Here is a 21,738-nt window from a genome sequence, read left to right as displayed (position 1 = left end):
AAAAAAAAGTAGTTCCTCCTGAGGCCTTTTGCTCTCACTACTTCTGTGGATAACATTGCTCCCCCAAACTCTGCCCCCACCTCCCTCGCCCTCTCCCTCTCCCTAGTTCCCTCTCTCCCTCTTCAAATCCCAGCTCAATATGAACTAGACAGCCTCCAAATTCAACCCAACTGAATGGATAAAGATGTGAAGCCACATCCAAATGGACCAGCTCCAGGGAGAGCTTTCACCTCAGGGTTCCCCAAATAGTTCTCCCTCCAATCTGCTCACCATCTGCTGCCTGAACTAACTCTGCCACCTGTGAGAGATTTGTCTTTGAACACAGTGAGTGAATCAGCGGAAAAGGGCCCACAGGGAGCAACTGATGTGATGTGCTTCCCTTTTCCATCTTTGTTTGCACAGTCTGGAAATGTCTCTGTGTGTTTGTGTGTGAGGCACAAGGAACTGCAGAGGAGCAATAAAATGACTTCTTTGAAAACCAGAATCCTCTACTTAACTTTTTCCTGACTACTGACATTTTTTAAATAGATATAAATCCTCAATTGCTTTGAAATTCAAATATAATACAGAGAAGATTTAGTCTAGTAATGACTTCTGTGTGCCCATAACCTAGCACAGACTCCGACTTACAAAAGGCAGCAAAAAATAGTTCTCAAATGTTATCTAATTAAAATAATAAGTCAAATAGATACAGTACGAAGTATTAAGCACAGGAGAGAAATCCATAACAATGTGTTCCTCTTTCATAAAACCATACTATTTATTAGAATTCCCCAATGAAAAGAGAATAGAATAAACTATGGTCTCTCTCTTTCTCTCTTGAAATTCTTAAGGTCATTAAAAGACTTTAACTACTTGAATTCAGTCATCTCATTTAACTTTCTTTATTTACACGTTAAAAAAAAACTCAAGTCCAGGAAATGTAGCAGTTTTGCCCAAACTGAAAGGCAGAACTATAAGACTATATGGTTTCCTTCAACTAAATTCCACAAGTGTTTTTGAGTAATTATAGCAGCTACCCAGTGTGCTACATGTTCGAAATCTAGTATAAACCATGAAAATACATATATGTTTTCCCAGATGAGGATACTGAAGCTAACATGCTTGCCCATTGTTACACAGCCAATAAGCAAGAGAGAGTTAGAATCCACATAAATGACAAATTTATCCACTCTGCAGTACTGCCATTCCACAATTGTGCAACTATGCAAGGCCATAAAAATGAGCCAGATAGGACCTCTGCCCTCATGGAGATAAGAATTCAATACAGATGATACAGAATGAAAAAAAAGTTTCAGTGTGATTATAATTAAAAGAATTATTGTAAGAAATAGTGTAGATTTATCAAAGAAGATCAAAGTGTGAACTTGTAACCAAGTAGCAAGTAGCAAAATAGCTCAACTTATACCTCTAAGACATTTACAATCTTGATAAAATGATAAGTATATAAGTACCATAGTGAAAGAAAGGATGCTGATCACCGGTTATATCTGCTGCTACGTTCCATAAAAAGATGTTTAAATCCTAATCCTTGGATCTTGGCCTTATTTAGAAACAGGGTCTTTGCAGCTGTATTTAAGTTAAGATGGGTCATTAGGGTGGGCCTTAACCCTGTAGGACTAATGTCCCTACTAAAAAAAAAAAAGTTGCCTGTGACCACAAAGGGACATTTTTGGATTGTACTTTTTGTATTTGAAAGCCAAGGAACAGTAAGTTTTATTTTTGTCTGACTGGAGATTTTATTCAAGGGGGGTGGGAGTAGAGAGAGAGCAAAGAGAGAGAGAGAGAGAGAGAGAGAGAGGAGGAAGAAGAAGAGAGGATGAGAAGACAAAAACAGTAAGTTTTAAACATCACCACCATAAGCCTTTCCCTTACCCAGTGTCAAAGGAGTATGGCCCTTTGCCACCTTGATTTTGGACTTCTAGCCTGTAGAACTCAGAGAGATTAAATTTCTATTGCTTTCAGCTTCTAAATTTGTAGTCATTTCCTTTGGCAGCCCTAGGCTACACCAGCCATTCTCAGAATGTAAGCCAACAGAGTGAAATATGCTATCCACTCCAAGAATATATGACCGTTCTGCACCTCTTAGGCCTAGATATTGGCTCAAAACACAGCAGAAGGTTTTTGAGATAACAAGTATTGATATTTTATAAACAAATATGTGTCAAAGAATGGTGGTGAATTCAGAAAGAGCAACGCCTCTTTGGCCAAACATTGTAAATATCCTATCTTATTAGTAATCTGGAGGGTGGAGGTTATGGTGAATGTTTTAATCTAAAACAGCCTAGTTTGAAAAATAGAAGCCTGGAAAGTTTGCCTTGCAGTCTGGAAAGTGAATTTGTAGAGGAAGCCAAATAAGCCTGTTCCCTCCTCACAAAACTACAGCAGCTACTGCCTGCCTGGGAAAACAACTGACAGCCTGGTTCTGCCGGTGTCGGTGAGACAGTGACCCATTTCTATGATCAAAAAGGATCCTTCCTCTCTTCTGTATCAGAGATTTATTTTTTTATTGCCAAGCAAACAAACATTCACGCCTCTTTGCACCTTTGATCATAAAAAGGATACTGGTGAAATAAAACCAGGGAAAAGAAGGGAGAACCAAGACTGAGCAAAAGACAACAGCAATTACCAGGTCTCCAAAACATCCGTTCCCTTCCTTAGCTCTACCACCTACCAGACGTGTATCTTTTAACAAAGTCAGTGCCAGTTTGGAGGATGTTTCCCCATACTCCTAATAAAAGGGGAAATGCTGCATCATTACAATATTCAAAATAAGTAAGGTAGGAAATGGAAAAGATCTTGGAGAATACAAGGTCTTATAAAAATTAGAACTTTTAACATTTTCTACATAATGCTAGAGTTTGACACACCAAGGGCAACTTTCTACATTCTTATAATACTAAAGACCATTTTAGTCTACTTCCATTATATAACCTATAATAGTAGTGATATAGTGTCTCAAATCCAGAGAATGCTATCACTTTAGCTATAAAAAAAAGTTAAAATTTCTTAACATTATCTGTAACACCTCTGCCAACCTGTGTCCAGCTTCCTTTCAGAGCTGCATATTCCTATGTGCATACTTTTACAAGGTACAATTTATGAAAGGAGTAAGACCAACTGGCTAAGCATGGGCTCTTAGGCCCTGGAGCCAGTTACTTAAATCATCTGCATTTCAATGCCCTTAGCTATAAATGGGGCCAATAACCCTTCAATTCACCAAAACATAACAATACTCAGCCCACAGAAATTGCTGAATCAATGATTCCTACAATTCTCACTAGTAGTGATATAACAAGCATTCCAGCTACTCTGGACTGCCATTTTTCCTGTATGAAAGTGGTTCTTTCTAGGTTTTCACCATTGATAACAACGCAGTATTTACCTGAATCTACACATTTCTATCCGAACTCACTCAATCAAGCCGAATTTATTTTTTTCTTGAGTTCATTGGTACTTTTTAAGTATACAGTAAAGCTACATTCATCACTGGTATCTTGTACCACTTACATGACAGATCTTGGTTCTCATTTTTTCCACATACCCCTGCCCTCCCTTCACCCCCTCAAACCTCCCCATTTACAGACTTTGTTTCCATATTTTCCTTTTCTCATATTTTTTTCTTTTTCCTTATTTCCTTTCCCTTACTATTCCCACTTCCCCTATACTTTAGCCCTTTTCTTCCTCCTACACAATATCAGTTATACAATTTGGATCTTATTCACACTTTTAGTTTTTCACATCAGAGAAACTAGATGGTATTTATACACATGTGTCTTATTTATTTCACTTAAGAGTATGGTCTCAGTAGGCATCCATTTCCCTATGATGACTATAGTTTCTCATTCTTTATAGCTGAGTAGTACTCCATTTTATAGAAAAAACATCTTTATCCAGCCTGCAACTGATGGAGAACTGGGCTGTTTCCAAGTTTTAGTTATTACAAACTGTGCCACTATAAACATGGGTGCACATATATCACTGTGACATGATTGATTTAATTCTTTTGGAAAGATACCCAGCAGAGGGATAGCTGGGTCAAATGGAACTTCTAATGCTAGTTCTTTGAGGTATCTCCATATTGATTTACACAGTGGTTACACCAGTGTGCACTCCCACCAACAATGGGGAAGGGTTCCTTTCTCCCCACAACCCCATCAACATTTGTTTTTGGTTGATGTCCTGATAGCAGCCATTCCTTCTGGGGTGAGGTGGATCTCAGTGTTGCTTTCATCTGCACCTCTCTTGAATGACCAGTGATGTTGAACATTTTTTCATATATTTATTTGCTGCTTTTGTTTCTTTGTCTGTTCATTTCAGATGGACATTTAGAATGGGGTCTTTATATTTGGGGGGTCTGATTTTTTTTTAGTTCTTTACATATTCTAGATAATAGTCCTTTGTCTGAGGAGCAGCTGGTAATAATTTTTTCCCATATTGTGGGTTGTCTCTTAGCTCTGTTGGTGGTTTCTTTTTCAACACAGAAGCTTTTTAATAAGATGAGATCCCAGTTGTTGATTCTTTGTGCTAGTTCTTGTGCTACTGAGGATTTTTTTTATAAAGTCTTTTCCTATGCCAATGTCTTCAAGAGTTCTGCCTAACTTATATTCTAGTAAGTTTAGAATTTCTGTTTTAATATTTAGATCTTTAATCCACTTGGATTTTAGTTTAGTGCATGATGAAAAATAAGGGTCTAGGTTTAATCTTGGGCAGGTTGAAACCCAGTTTTTCCAACACAATTTATTCAAGAGGCTATCTTTTTTCCACTGAGGATGGTTAGCTCCTTTGTCAAAGATGAGGTAGCTGAGTACCTCTGGAGTTGTTTCTGTATCTTCCAATCTATTCCACTGACCCTCGGGTCTTTTATTTGCCAGTACCATGCTGTTTTTATCACAGTGGCTTTGTAGTATAGTTTCAAATTGGGAATTTTTATACCTACTGCCATGTCTCTGTTGCCTAGGATGGCCTTTGCTATTCTAGGTCTCTTATGGTTCCAAATGAATTTTGGGATTCTTTTTTCTAGTTCTGTGAAATATAGTTTTGGAATTTCAATTGGCATTGCATTGAATCTGTATAGCAGTTTTGGTAGTATGGCCATTTTCACTATGTTGATTCTTCCTACCCAGAAGCAGGGGATATCTTTCCATTTTCTGATATCCTCTTCAATCACTTTTTTCAGAGGGCTATAGTTTTCAGTGTAGAGGTCTTTTGCTTCCTTTGTTAAATTGATTCCTAGATACTTCACATTTTTGGATGCTATTGTGAAAGGAATTGTTTCCCTAATTTCTCTTTCAGTGAGTCTAGAATTTTTGAGGGTTGATCCTGTATCTAGCTACTCTGCTGAAAGTGACAATTAGGTAAAGAAGTCTTTGGCAGAGTTTTTTGGATCTTCAATGTAGAGTATCATATTGTCAGCAAATAATGACAGTTTAACTTCTTCCTTTCCTTCATTTATTGCTTTAATTTCTTTCTCATGTCTAATCGCTGTGGCTAATGTTTCTAGAACTATATTGAACAGGAGCTGAGATAGTGGATATCTTCATCTTGTTCCTGATTTTAGTGTGAAGATTTTTAGTTTTTGGCCATTTAATATGATGTTAGCTGTAGTTTTTTCATAGATAGCCTTTATTAAGTTGAGATATAGACCATCTATTACAATTTTCTACAGGGTTTTTATCATGAATGCATGTTGAATTCTGTCAAATGCTCTTTTTTTTTTGCATCTATTGAAATAATCATATGGTTTTTGTCCTTGACTCTGTTAATATAGCGTATTACATTTATTGATTTATCTATGTTGAACCATCCTTGCATCCCTGGGATAAATACAACTTGTTCAGGTTGTATGATCTTGATGACCCTCTGTATTCTGTTTGCCAACATCTTATTGAGAATTTTGGCATGCATATTCATTAAGGAGATTGGCCTGTAGTTCTTTTTTTTTTTTTTAGTTGGGTCTTTTCCCGGTTTGGGAATCAAAGTAACACTTGCTTCCAGGAATGAACTGGAATTATTGATTCCCTTTCAATTTCACTGAAAAATTTAAAATGTAGTGGCAGTCGTTCTTCTCTAAATATCTTGTAGAATTCAGCAGCAAAGCCATCAGAACCTGGGATTTTCTTAGTAAACTTTTAATTATGCTTTCAATTTCACTGATTGTAATTGGGGTTCTTAGAATTTTTTTATCTTCTTTGTTCAACTTTGGTAATTCATAAGTATCGAGAAATCTGTCCATTTCTTCTGTGTTCTCCATTTTATTAGACTGAAGATTCTCAAAGTAAGCATTGATGAATCTGAATTTCTGCTGGTTCTGTTGTGACTTCACCTTTTTTGTTCCTAATTTCATGGATCTGAGCCTTTTCTTTCCTTTTTTTGATGAGGTTGGCTAATGGTTTATTGATTTAATTTATTCTTTAAAAAAACCAACTCTTCAATTCATTGTTTTTTTTATTGTTCTCTTAGTTTCCATTGCATTGATTTCTACTCTGATCATTATAATTTCCTCCCTTGTAAAAGTTTTGGGTTTTTCTTGCTCTTCTTTTTCTATGAGCTTAAAATTCATCATTATGTTGTTTATTGGATCTCACTCTGTTTTCCTAGTGTGGCATTCACTGCTATGAATTTTCCAGGAAATGGTCCTGAGGTCATCTATTTTTTTATCAGTTTCTGTTATAGAATATCTAATCCTATCTTTCATTGTGCTCATCATCTCTCTAGTTATCTGGGAAATTATTTCTGTTTTCAATTTTTCTAGAGCCTGATTGATCTGTTTTGTTACTTCCTGAGTTCAAGGTGTCCTGGTGGTTGATTGCCAGACTTTTCCACCTTTTTTCCCCTAGAATTTACTATTGGTGAACTGGAAGCTGTCTTTGTGTCTTCCTTAAGTTTTCTCTAATTTTTTTGTTGTTGTTGGGCTGTCCTTGGTTTAATTCCTGGCTTAGTACTTTGATCTTCTTGATATAGCTGCTCTTTAAATTTTGAGTTTCTAATGACTCAGAGAAACTCTCATTTTCATAATATCAGAAAGGACAACTCATTAAATCAATGACAACCCTTTAGCCCAATTGATCCAATCAGCAGCAAGAAGCACAGTTTAAATTTGACCATTTGTGATAGTTATTAATAGTTATTAATCTATCTTCTTTAAATCATGTGAATTAAATCAAAATTGAGGACAAGCTCAAAACATGTTTATAGTGAATACACTCTTCAGTATACCAACTTTAACCTTCAGGATGGGGATTTAGAAGGAATTGGGAGGAATAGATAGGTAAAAGAATAGGAGAAGGTTTCAAGTGAAGCCAGAGGACAAAGGATGATCGTGCAATCTCTAGGAAACTGTTGAAGATAAGAGTGAGCTACAGAGTGCAAGAATAAAGATAAGAACAGAACAACTTAACAGTAAAAGGGAAGTTATAAATTCTACTCACTTTCCTTTTAAACTAACAACCATTGAGCTAAGGAAAAAGAGAGAGAAAAAGAAAAGGAAAGAAGAAATGTGAATTAGGGCAGGAATGGGAAGAATAAAGGGAGATGAAGAATAATGTGGGGAAGCAAGAGGTTGAGCAGGAAAAGAAGAAAGAAAAAGAAGAATTTTGCAGAATGGGAAAAAAATGTTAAAAATAAAAATTAAAAATGGGAGGAAAAGAAAGAAAAAAAATTGAAGAGCCTCTTTTAGGGTATAGCTCTGCTGTTACAATAGAAAATATGGGCAGGAATGTGAGCAACTAAGTCAATTAGTCTCAGCTAGCCAATGGCAGACCCCTAAGATTCAGGCTGAATTCTGGTTGCAAGGCCCAAGTTGGTTTTCTTGACCTCCTGCAGGGTTGAACTCTGCAAGTTTCTACTGCAGGTTCCAGCTGCCCTTCCCCTGAAGATTGTCCAAATTCTGATGGAAGATGGTTATCCCTCCAACTTACCAACTATAGAGGTCTGATGTGTCTTTATTGCTGTTTTTCACTTCCATTCTATCCTCTGGAGCTCAGTAAAATGACTTTTATGACCTCCTGTGTCTGTGCAGTGTGGATCCAGATACCAGCACAAACAGGAGGCCTGAGAGCCTGGGGGCATACTGCAGAGGCACCCACACAGCTGGGCAGTTCCCATTGATCTGCTCCAATGAAGGTCTGGGGCACTGGAGGAGATGGAGGACCTGTGAGCTCCCCGCCCAGCTGGGTGGTCCTTAATGGTCAATCAAGCCAATTTAAATGCTACATTTTTCACAAAACATGGCCTGATGTTCCCAAGAAGGTAAGACTGCCTGATTGTCAGGAAATTCAAAGCACACCTCTGGGTTTTCTCTTATGATTAATCACATCTTGCCTTGTTAAAATTGTACATATCTAACTTTTCTTCTTGTGAGCTCCAGCCCTGCCCTGTTCCAAAACAGAGCTCTTTCTCATTCATTTTGTACCCCTCTAGCACTTAAAAGAGTGATTTTTTTTAATCAGAGATGCTCAGTAAGTATTTGATAAATACATTCATAATATGTCCAAAGCTCTGGGCATTGATTTACTTTCCCAGTGATTCTTGTAGGTGTTATCATGTAATATTTATGGGTTTTTAAATATTTAAATGTACGTTATATTTTCTGGGATGTTTGGCTTAATTGCAATAAGGAGAAAATGATTTTGCTTTGAAGCAAAGCCCAAATAGAGCAAAACTATATGTTTCACATTATTCATTTGATGATAAGATGCCATCCCTTAAAATACACACCTGTGATCTACTAACTGCTTTTAAGATAAGTTTTCATGTCAAATGTGCCATGAGTGGTAAGATAGTAAGAATGAGCCTGACTTCAGAAATAATAGCTGGAGAAGATGTGCATGAGAACTGCACTTTGGATGCCTGTCTCCCCCGCAGCCTCTGCATGTGTCAAGATGCACACACGTTAAACTGTGAAAAGAACAGAGCCTCCCTTCCTACCTGTCTCACACTTCTCTTTCTCTGTGATAGAACCTCATATTTTGTCACTTCATCCTCTGAGATGTCTATGTCTGTCTCCTCCTTGCATGATCATCAGCATCTTCCTAGTTCAGGTATGAGGATCAGGCCCCAACAAAATATAATGGAATAAAACTGGCCTCCCTCTATACTGTCTCCCCTGTCAACTAATTGAGTTGGTTTTAGAGCTACTGAATTAAATTTAACTTCTTTGCCTTGTATTCAAACTCACTTACCATGTGGTTTTATTTCCAATCCCAGAAAAATGGGTCACTGCTTCAAGATGGACTAATCTTTGTTCTGACAATTCACCCAGCACTATCCTCTTACAAGATCTCTGCTCAAACCATTCTCCCTTCTGATAACCCTCCTGTTCCTAGTCAGCGAAGTTCTACCCACTGTTCAGGGCTCACTTTGAATGATGCCTCCTCTGTGAAGTACTCCCTGTGAGAGCAGCCAGGAGGGTTCAGGGTCTGCCTCACTCATGCGGCCTTGGCCTGCTGCCATCCAACCCCATCACTTGCATGGCCATTTGTCCATCATGAAGGGAATTTCATGTTATATATGTGACCCCCCCAGGTTAAACAATGACATAGTTTAGTGAAATTAGAGAAATATATGACAAACTAGTTAAAGAAATATTGAAATAGATGCTTTGCTTGATTAAATGTCACACAGAGATTTTTGAGGTGACATGGAGGCAGGCAGAGCTGATAAAAATGATTAAAATTAAAAATTTTATTTCAAGCTGTTTTACTTGTTCATTTGTTAAGATACTGAATCTTGGAAGAGAAATGCAGGGCATGCTGAGGGCTGTTTGAAGAGATAAAATAGCCATTGTCCTTGATCAATTTGTTTTGTTTAGATCAAATAAACAAGTACAAAGAAACAAGTACAAAAGATATTTGGAATGTCACCTAAATGCCTGTGTTTTAAATTAGCAGTGTTAGAAAAAATGCCCTCATCCATTTTACAGGAAGACAGAAGGAAGCATTTTATATGCTTCCCGCTGGTGGTACAACTTCAGTTGACAAGCTCTGTGACAGGGAGAATTTCAGCCCCACCCTTCCCCACATTGGAGAAGACTGAAAATGCAGGCTGCATAAGAGATGTGCATGGACAGAGACAGGCGCTACTGGCCAGGATGAAAACTCTCCTAGGACCTCCAGAAGCACACTGATCGCGGCCAAGAACCAAAAGAAAGACATAGCAGCTGCTTCCCGGTGCATGTGTGCAGTGTGGAACAAAGACATCAAAATATATCACTGGCTTCTCGCCATAAGCTGAGGCTGAATGAAGGAGCCGCCAGATTGTATCGATCTGTCGCTCCTGTCTATGATACCATATTTAACTACATAATCAGTGGTTAGGACAACACTCACTCACTGGTGAGCAGCTTGTTAATATTCCCTAGTCTTTCGCATGCTGATGTATTTCCTCTACCTAAATAATAGCTATCTCAAAAGCAAAGTGTGTTCATGTGCCAAATTTTGTCACATCCATAACACCTGGCGAAAATGTGTGTGTGTGTGTGTGTGTGTGTGTGTGTGTATACACAGCACACAACCCTCAAACCACATCAGGAATGTTTCCTTCCCTCTTTTCTCTGAGTAATAGGCTCAAGGATTTATGCTTGGAAACAAGGATTACAAGGTGTTGTTTTCTGTCTACCTATGGACCCCCCCCCCTTTCTTCTCTGGAGCATTGGTTTACTTATACATTTTAAAAGATATTTTAAGATTTTTACTATGCATTTTAAAAGATTTTTAAAATAGATGCTTTTCGATGTTTTCTAAAATGTAGGGATAACTATGATCAATAGTATATCCTCCAATTAACTTTGATTTGTTTTCCACCTACTACTAACTGATGGCTTTATTATACTTCAAATTTTTCCATAGTTCACAAATGCATATACCATTATAGATTTTTTCTTTCTCTGTATGCCCTGCTTGCTCTTTGCTATTCTTGGCTTTATGGTTTAGCTTTCAGAACATTGTTTGCTTTCCCATGATACTGGAAAACTAAAACCAATGAATTAGGCATACACATGGTGAGGGGAAGAGTACTTTTGTGTGGAACATAGGATGCATTGAGGGACACACAAAGTGGTAAGTTCTCATTGCTTTTCCAGCAAATCACCTTGGTTTAGTCTAAATTTCCCTTTTCCCAACTCTTGCAATGTGATTTCTCCAAGGGCAGGAATCATATTATAGAACTTTAAAAGTACGTGGGAAGGTGAAAATCATCTAGTTCTTGCTCAACAAACCCTGGGGCCCTGTTTGACATTTTCCAAGTGAGCAGTAGTTAATTATTTACTTATGTCCAAGGGCCCCTCAGTGCAGAGAGGAATATAGTTCTGTTACTTCACTTTTAAATGCTGGTAGTCTGAAAGTTCTATTTACTCTTATAATTGTCACTCATTTTCTTTCCTCTTTCTCTTTTTTAACTTTTTTTACAAAAAAAAAAAATCTAAGATTTGTAAAGAAACACGCCAAATTGGCATGCAGGCTGAGTTTGAGGAAAAGTAGGGCAAGCTGAGAGGAAACCAATGGATGACCCAGAAGAAATTTTACTTGCATTAATTTTTCTACTTTTGCTCTTCTTTCTTACTTTTTTTTTTAGAGTTCATATTTGAACATGGCTAAGAACATAATCATGACACAATAGAGTTTGTAAAGGGAAGAAAAAAAAAGGTAAAGCATCAAACCCAAATGCCAACATTCCAGATTGAATAAAATTCTACAAATTCTATGAGTGGTCCATCCTTAGGTTTAAAATTACTATATTTTTCCTTTGACAAAACTAAAGCCGTACCCTTTGAACATATCTTCTCATTTTATATTCCTGTCAGATGAAAAGCCATCATAAAATCTGAGATAGGGAGATATTTAAAATCATCCTCAAATGACAAAGAATCTTCATTTTACTGAAATGGACAGCCTGACACAGAGGTGCAGCACTTGTGGGAGAACACAGACTACCAGTGGAAGGTACCACAGGACGAGGCACCAGCCTTCAGCGCTTCCCACCAGATCCGCCCCCATCCTCTACTGAAGTTTTGAAATTTACCTTTTTTTCATCTTTCCTCAAAACTCCATAATTGTGACCTTTCAATCATTTTCATTGTCTTTCAACTAATCTCCAAGATTTCAACATGGCAAAAGATAATGGGATTTTCAAGATAACATAAAACAATCAGTTCATTTACTCAGGGTGGCATAAAAATTTCCAGCTTTTTAACTCTACTATTTTTCTATTCTCCTAGTAAAAATGATTCTTTGCTTCTATTTTCTGACTTAAGAACAAATTCTCATACATATTTCCGGTTATGCTCTTTTCCTACTCTTTTTCATGTGCTAAAGATCGAATTGCTAAGATTTCTGCAGCCTGACACTGAATCGTTTCCATACCCAATCCTGCTTGCTGCCTACTGCCTGTCATCCATCCATCAATTCAAAAATGAATTATGTAGGAATGTATTTCACAGTCTTGGCAGGACAAATTTTTTAAAGACTCTGATTGATTTTACAACACTCACTGAATTGCTAGAGATCTAATTTGACAAAAAAATCAAGACTAAGGAGTAATTATTGGAAAGCAAGAAAAAAATAGGTTTCATTCTTAAGGTGCACAGAAAATGTCCAAAATAAAACAGCAGTAACTGAAATACTGATTTTTTTCTTATTATTCTTTGAAATTAAATAAATCTATGATACACTTTTGAGCTCTGTTACTTGAAGTGAGGTGAGGGAGGAAAAGATACAAAATATAGACTTAATCATGGTGACTAGACTTTCATTGGAAAATAAAATCAATATATCTGCAATAAAATCACTATTATACTCAATATATAACCATGAATTATCATGTTCTTTTTCGTGAGAAGTAATAATTATATGCATATGGAAGGAATCTTACAATCTTAAAATTTATTCATCCTCCTGAGCCTTTGATATCTGAGGTAGAAAACTGGGAAAATATAAGGTTAATTTAACATAAAATAGTAAAATTTAAGAAGCACACACAGGAACTGATAACACCTTATTGTTCAACAGTAGTCTGCAAGAAAAAGAGGAGTTTGGGCTATTCACTATTCATTGCCTAGAAAAATTTTATCTTTCCCTTAAGAAAACATTGCCTAAGAACACACAGAAAATAATCCTAAATAAAACAGAAAATGTAAATTCTTTTCAAAACAAAATTATTCTTGGTCAGGAAGAATTCCTTAGTCCCATTTAGTAGCTATTGGAATTTATAACTGAAAATTTAGGAAGCATTCATTGTCTGTTTCCAAATGTTTGCCACCATGTAGAGGAAAACATACATGTTAGGAGACAGAATTTCTTTCATTAAAATTTGTCACAAGAGGATCACTTCCATATTCTTAAATTTCTTAACTGGAAGAATTTTTGCTGAGCTGATTGGTATAAAGTAAATTTCCCCCACTGGGTTGATTTTGAGTAATAGAAATTTAAGTATGGGAAATAATCGTAGACTATTGTAAGAACTAATTTTAGTCTTCTGTAAGTTGTAGAGATCTGGAAGGCCAGTCAGACATGGATATTAAAAGTACAGTGTAACTTCAGCTTCAGACTCTGGTCAGGTGTGGACTGGTCAGGTTAGTGTGAGGGCTTGAAGGCTGTCCCATATCTAAGAACAAAACAGGACTGACCTGGCACGCCTCAGATATTCAGACAAGAGCAAAGCAGCTTTGACTCCATGTGACTACTGAGGTTGACACTCTCCAGAAAGGGAAGCCCACTCAACAGTGGCAGGGGCAGACAAGGGAATGTATGTTTTACAAAATTTTACAAAGTTAGGCAAGGTGCCTGGGGAAATCCAGTAGACACTTATGTAAGAATTAAGCAGTACCATTGAGCACTTAGATAACTCTAATAGGTCCCAAGAAGCAGAGGATGAAAAATGGGAAAAGGAAAATATAACCTATTCTCTTTCAAAACAGAAACAGAAAGAGCCAAATAAAATTGCCTTAGTTTGTCTCCTGGCATTTGCAGAAAAGAACATGGTAGAAGACACTATCAAAAGCTACCAATTTGTGGGTCACAATTCATTCAGTTTCTTAATTGTCTTTGACTCACTTTTAATCTAGATGTATATGATACAAATGGCTGATGTTGCTTTACAGCACTGAATCTTGCTGTTAAATATATAGAACATTTACAAAAAGATTCATATCTACAGAGGAGTGGAAAATATTGTCAGGCAATGATGAAAGAGTCTAACAGAGAGGAAGGTGGGAAACATCCCCCTTCCTGACACAAGCTTCATCTTTACACAAAGCCCCACAGACTTCAAAGGAAGATCTGTGCCCAAAATAATAGCTAAGTGTGCAGTAAAGACTGAATAGCAGGGCCATTGTGAATAGCATTACCCCCCCCAAAAATAGTATATAATACCTGAAGACACTGATGGAAAATTGACAAACTACTCAAAACTGAAAACAGGATAACTGAAATGTTGTTACAGATGCAAAAAGAATCAATTCCTAACACTATAACCTTTAACAAAATGGAAGAAAGATTTGGGACAATTCACCAAAATGAACTTTTCTTTAAAAATACCAATTCCGTGACTTTAATATACAATCTTCTATGTAGAGGTACAAGATCCCAACAATGAATGTAACTGTACTGTATCCCTAAAAAGTACCAATAAACTCAATTAAAGCTGAAAAAAATATACAATTTTCTGTGACCCTAATTCTCAGATTACAGTTGGATCTTGTTAGTATAATTGGACAGAGAAAGAAACATTATTGGTCTCAATTTGTACAGATATACCACATGATAGGGTTCATTTCTAATAAGAGATGAGGGAAATAAGATATAAAATGTATGGTATATACCAAAATATTTAAAGATTTTTCCATGCCAGAGTATTGAGTAAACAGCTCTGGCATTACTAAGACATTTGAGGGTCATATCTATAAAACATAGAGTAATTAATCTCTCACATAGGAAAGAAATCAAATTTCAAGCCAGATACCATGTCACAAACCTGTGGTACCAGTTACACTGGAGGATGAGACCAGTGGATTGTTTGAGCTCAGGAGTTTGGAGCCAGCCTGAACAGCAATGTGAAAACCCATCTCAAAAAAAAAATCCTTATATTCAAATTTTGAAGAAACTGAATTATTGTTGACAATTGTTGACAATTGTGTACATCTTTTATGAAATCACATTTTGACTGTCTTAGAAAATATAATCAGATACTAAACCAATCATGCACTTTCATCACATTTGGTATTACATAATCTATACACAGAAAAATTTAAGTTGATGGTCTGAATCAAATTTAGCTTTTTCCCACAGAGGATCTTTGAAAATTCAATCCCAAATAACAACATTTATGCAAGGCCTGCTATATTCCTAGCTTTAACTGTGGGGAAAGTGGTTCTTCAGTGGGTGAAGCCTGGATGCAGAGACACCTGTAATGAGCTCAGATATTCCTCAGAAGAGCACAAGGCAGAGAATGATGAAAACTAATTCAAAGAATGCAACAGAGAAATTAACTTCTTCAAGTGTGGACAGAGAGTGCTTTTGAAGGTGAAAGGCAAGTTTCAAGAAATGGTGGCCAAGATCAATTCAGGGAAAAGGAGAGAGAGAGAGAGAGAGAGAGAGAGAGACAGACAGACAGACAGACAGACAGACAGAGAGATCAGTAGCAAGGGTACTGTGCCCAGAATGTGGATGGCTTGAGATAATAATCATCTTATTGGATGAAAACCCTTACTCATTATGCTAAACACTTTGAATTATGTTCAATTATCTACAGAGAATTACCGATTTCTTTTAGCAGAGTCTAAAAGCTAACTAATTTTAGGGAAATAGTCTTAGCAATAGGTTTATGAGATAATTGAGGAGGAGAAAGCTGAATAGTTTAACTTGTATCATAGTTGTAGAAACTGGTGATAAAAATGAACTAGACCAGTGTCTATGAGGAAGAAAAGGAAAGAATGAAAGCAAAAAGCACTGCAGGCAGAAAAGCAGTGACTCCTAGGCTTTAAGGGGAAAAGGGAGAGGAACTGGAGGACTCTACCGTCCCCAGGGACAAGAAATATAGTCTGTGATGAACAATGGTGGCAGTGCACATAAGTATTTGGGATTTTTGTCTCATTTCATTTTACAGTCAGTCTCTAGCAAACAATATTCAATCTTTGAAGTCTACAAATTAAGTCACAAAAGCCTTGCTATGTTGAAAAATCTATTTTTTTCTTTATTTCACACTACAGAAGCCATTGCAAATAGAAAGTAAGTACCAAGATATTGCAGCTTTTCAAGAATAATAATTTTGAAAGCCAGGCTAGATACATACCTTGAACTCAGCTAGAGAACTGAGGGTCTGATGATCATTTTCAGACCAATGTCCCATCAAGGAATCTGACTTGAGAATCCAAAAAGAGCCATGATATCACGAAATTCATGCTTCAGTTGCATCCATTCCTGTATCAGGCAACCCTCGATGATCGCTTTGAAGTCATAATCAGCAAGAAAAGCTTAAATAGTGATGGGTGGGCAATGGGAAGTTTGTATTTAAAAAACTATTGAACAGTAATGGTTTGGAATAGTAAAATTTAAAATATAGGTAAAAACTATACTAAACGGAAAATGAAATTAATTAATATTGTCAATACATATTAAAGAAGCCAGTGTGGGTAAAACATGACAGACAGCTTTTACAGGTCATCAAAAAACTAGCAAAAAACATTGGCCTTGTCCTTCTGATAAGTGTTTTAAAAATACACTTAAATATGATCCTGTTGAGCTCTTTTTCAATTGTATCTCTGATTCCGAGCACTTGTAAACACATCTTTAAAGAGCCTTAATGATTCTTCATTTTATCGTTACAGGGGCCAAAGTAGAAAGACAATAAAGCCCTTGGAGTTTGAGTGCCTGAATTAAGATCTGTATGAGGGATAATCATGAGTATTTTTAAGTATTCACATAGGTCTGGATGTGAGGGGGAACTGCAGTGTCCCCACGGACTGGGCTGTTCCAATTCTAGGGTTATCAGTTCAAGTGACAGAATAACAGGAGAGAACAAACCCAGTAATATCCAGAAAACAGAGCACGTTGGCAGCTGACTGGGAAATCACATGGGCTAAAGTGCGAAGGGCGGTGCAGAGAAGACAGGGGAATAAGACAACGCGGGGGTGAGTTCTGCAACAAATTCTAGGAATGCTCCCTTCCTTTCTGTGTCCACGTTTTTCTTTCACACATACTACATTATAAGGTTTGGCCAAAAAACCTGTTCTTCAACCTCAGCCCTCAAGTGGTGTTACAGATCTAGTCTGGATATCAAGGGACAGCAGCACTGCTGATATCTCTTGTTCACGCCCTGCTCTGATAGGCACCTATAATAATTAACAGCATCAAATCTAAGAGCAACGCAAGACCAACCCTCACATTTGGCTCAAATCTTCTACACAGGGTTTTACCTTCACACAAGTTTAGTGAAGGTCAAATATGCCTGGTGGCTGAGCACTCTGGAGAACTTCACTAGGAAGGGTGTGGCTTTACTCATCCGCCAAGGGTCCTGAAGATGTGCAGTTTCATTGTTCCTGCTTTTGTGAAGCTCAGCCTGGCACCAGCGCCCCCTCACTTCCTTTCCCAATCAAAAGGCACTTCTCAAGATCTCCTGGACAAAGGCTGCTAACTACCCAAGGAGAACCATTTTATGAACACCTTTTCAAGTAACTCCTAGCAATTGTCCCCAGTGGAGGTTTATGTCTTGGATCCTACTTCTGCAGGAGCCACCATCACCCCTGCTCATTATGTTGGCTCCATGCAGAAAGCTGCCTTCTTTTAAGCCTAATTCAACAGTTGCATTTCCTGCACATTCATTGAGCACCTACTACATACTATATATAAAACTGTGATGAGATAAAGATCTGAGCTGTGGAAGAATGTGCCTGAGATGAAAATATTCAGAGGCCGATTGCATTTCTCTCTCTCTCTTTTAAGTTAGTACATGTTTGCAAAACATAGAGCTTACAGTCATCTTGGGGAGTGGGTACACGTACATAACACAGCTTGATTCTTTTGTTTTTAATCCTCATCCCATTCCCTCCTGTCTCCCACCCTCCTCCTCTAAGTTCCATTTCCTCATTTTTCACTCTTGTTGATATTATTAATCTTATCTCATTTTATAACATATAATGTTTACATTCGTTGAGGTTATTAAGTTCCTGTACACAGTATATCTTTATTCTATTTATTTTCTCTTCTCCTCCTCCTCTCCTCTCCGCCATATTCTCTTGGAGCCCATCACATTTGCAAGAAGCCCCTTTCTGCTTCTACCCACCCTTCGCTATGCTCTTTGTTTGTACTTTGCTTTACCCAAATGAGAGACATGATATGGTATTTAAAGCTTGTGCCTGATTTATTTCATTCAACATTATGTTTTCCAGGTGTATCTATTTTACCTAGAAATGCCTCAAATTTGTACTTCTTTATAGCTGTGTAGTATCCCATTATGTATAGATACCACAATTTCTTTATTCCATCATCTGTTGATGGTGTACAGGCTGTTTCAAGGATTAGCTATTATGAATCATGTTGCTACACATTAGTATGTTGATTGTGCCCCATAAGGACGATGTGTAACCAAGCTATTGGTAATAGCTGAAATTATCTCTCTGTGTCTTAATTTTCGCATCTATATTAAAATAACCCTAACCTCATAGGGTTTTTGTGAAAATTAAAGTGCTGTGGAAGCAGCTAACACAATAGTAAGCACTCAATAAATACTGGCAAAAATATCTAAGAACTCCTGATCCGCAGAGCACTGACATGGCCTTTGGATTCTGGATCTGAAGTGGCAGAACAGAATTTGATTTAGGAAGAAAGACATTTTTTTTCTCCACTTTAGATCAAAGCATACAAAATCAGAATTCATGCCACACTGACTTACATTTTCCAAAATACTGAAAGACCACTAAATGTATACCTTCTACCCCACTTCCCCATTCTTCTTCCTCTTCTTCGTGGTTTTCACTGGGTGCGGCAAGTTGTCTGCATATTATATATGACTGGCCAACCACAAAAAGCTAAGGAAATTCGTTGTATCTAATGTTTGTTCAGCCTTTCCCAGAATGTAAAGAAACTGGACATTGTTTAGTATGTCAAAGGAGCCCTGGTCTTTCCTTTCGTTTACCCATTTAAATTCTATAGGATAGGACTGGTCACTCAAAAAAGATTTAGTAGGATAATTTATCTTCCTCAAAGGGTTCCTTGTTCTAAAAAGTTTGCAAACACGTGATCTTATCTATCTTAAAGTAAAAAGAGTTGGAATAGTCTCTGGGAAATGGAAAAGGAAGACTGACCCATGCAATCGCATTATACTAGAATATAACCGTAATCTTTCCATAGCTGATAATGAGTTATCTTAAATTCTATGGATTTCAGGGCAATGGCATCATCTTTCTGCTTGTAAACTCAAATGAGTTATGAACAGTTCCTCTCTGACTCAGGACTCCTATTGTTATTTCCTGTTTGGTTAACTTACCTAAGTATCCTAGAAACAGATGAAGTATTATTTCGGCTCGTTAAGGGTGGCTAGATTTGATTTTTTTTTTTTTCTCGCTCATTCTGAAGCAAGTGTTTTGCCTCATGCAAACGTCCGGCTTAAAAGATGAATACTAGCTACTCAAACCGGAAAACTCTGTATCTCCACAATGATTTAAGAAAAAAAAATCTTTCCAAAGAATGGAGAAATACTGTTAAATGTGCTCAAGAAACAGCTGTATGAGTGTTGTTATTTCACCTACTTTAAGTCCCTCTTGTTATAAACTAGGGCAAGATTAAGTAAACCAAGCAATGACTAAATAACAAAATCTCACTGATTCCGTCTCTATGGACAAATGTGGATGTAAATTGTAATGACTATGAAGAATAGACTGTACAAATTGTGTGCATAAAATTCTCAGTGATACATTGGCCTGCATTGTAGAGGTGCATAAGGAGCCCTTCATTAGTTCTATATAAAGTTCTTGAAGGGGGAAAAATCAGCTGCAAGTACTTTGTGACAGAACCTCTAAAAGCTGATTGAAATCACTATCAAACAAATTGTACACAAGATTTTTTTTATACTAGATAGTCAGCCCAAGGTCCTCCAGATTATTTCCCTTCCTTTCCCTTCCTTTTGTAAAAGGAAACCATTCTCAGGTAACAATGAGCCAATGACTTTGGGATACCTTTGAAGTGACTTTTAATTATAAGTCATCATCATAAGAACTGCTTTAAAGGGAAGGCCACTCAGGTTGGCACTACTTCAAAACAACAAGAAATAAAATCCTACAAACCCAGAGCCTGTATCGGAACACACCATTCTCAGCCTGGAATGTCAAATCTCCTTCCCCATGAAAGTGGCTTTTCAATGCTTTGATCAGAAACAACAGGACTCCTACTCTAATTTTATTCCCTCTAAGCAAGGAATTTCTACACTTTATAACCCATCTGCCAAAGCACACACATTTGTCTACACAGCCTCTTACCCAGGGTAGAGAATAAAGATTTAAATTTGTTTCCTATACATTCTTTATTACTGTTCTGCATGCATGGGCTATATATGCTTCAGTGTCTAGAACCTGGAATGCAATGGAGATTCTAAGAGTTTTTAACTCACTTTCAGTAATGAAGTGGGCCTACACAATGGAAATGTACTCATACATGAAAGCTCTGCCTATTCAGGATCTAAACAACTGCAGGATTAGGATAAGCAATTCTAATTTTGCAACAAAGAGAAACAAGTAAAAAGTATTTGAATCATAAGAAGAGGGTTTTTTTTCCCTAATAAAACTTCTAGATCAAATCAAAAGGTTAGTATATATGCAGGGTTACAGAGGGATTGGTGATGCTAGTAATTTTGATCCAGTGTTCCAAGTACTTCTCTCCTGTCTTCAGCAGGGGTGGTTTCAACTATTGTATTTTAGATTATGTTTTTACTAAACCCATAACAACCATCAGCCTCAGGCAGTACAAAAAACAAACAAACAAACAAAAAAAAACACACAACAGAATATCTGTACCCAGTTACTCTTCTACTGCACAATGCCATGGTCAGGCCTCCTGCCTTGTAGATGACTTGGTAATCTATCACACTCTTTCTCCTCCAATGGGCCCTCCTGGCCCAGGGACCCTTTGCTTGCCTTGAAAGCTGCAATAACTACCAGCGCCATTGAATCCAACTCACCGTTCCAGCCAAGTAGCTGCCACTGGTTTTAAATGAGCTGGGCCTCAGTGACTTCAACTACAAAATGAAATACTTTTTTCAGGATTGCTCTGAAGACATAAAAGATGCCTAAGACTGTGCCTAGTGTATAGTCATTCCAAAAAAGGCCTGAATAGCAATAGTGGTACCAGGAACAGTAGTAATATTAATAAATATATTTGGGATGCTACTAGAACAATAAAGAGAAGGAGGAAATAAGTGGAATCCTGGGATGTTACATTATAAGTTGGTGAAACTGAAGAACAACTGTGGCAAACTTTAGGATACTAAGTTTGAAGACACTTGAGTGAGTGAAATCTGTTTCTAAGCAGAGCAGAGATGAAACCACTAAAGTGTCCTGAAAAATGGTGGCATCACATAAGCCTTGTTCCCACAGAGCTCTCTAGTGAGGCTGTTACTCAGCTGAGTTACTTTTCCACCCAGGACTCAACCTCCAGAGAAGTTAGATCCCAAAAGAGTCCTGGGGTCCAGTGAGGCACAAGCAGGATTTTTATTTGTGAAAAGAAATTATCTTTCTTATATTTTTCTGATATATAT

The 21,738-nt window shown here is 37.3% G+C and overlaps 1 protein-coding gene across 4 annotated transcripts in view; it reads right to left on the bottom strand.

The window, feature by feature from the left end:
• Cytip (cytohesin 1 interacting protein) overlaps window positions 1-21,738 on the bottom strand; it is an 81,465-nt gene that overhangs the window by 44,139 nt on the left and 15,588 nt on the right. The window contains exon 2 of one of the 4 annotated variants that reach the window (XM_010606775.2): window positions 16,285-16,438. The exons of the other annotated variants lie outside the window; for them this stretch is intronic. The gene's annotated coding sequence lies outside the window, so the exon portion shown is untranslated. The remainder of the gene's footprint in view (window positions 1-16,284; window positions 16,439-21,738) is intronic. 4 annotated transcript variants of the gene reach the window in all.

This window comes from Fukomys damarensis, unplaced genomic scaffold (assembly GCF_012274545.1).
Source record: "Fukomys damarensis isolate Sample0158 unplaced genomic scaffold, DMR_v1.0_HiC HiC_scaffold_26, whole genome shotgun sequence".
Taxonomy (NCBI): domain Eukaryota; kingdom Metazoa; phylum Chordata; class Mammalia; order Rodentia; family Bathyergidae; genus Fukomys; species Fukomys damarensis.
This window is presented reverse-complemented; position numbering and strand designations above follow the sequence as displayed.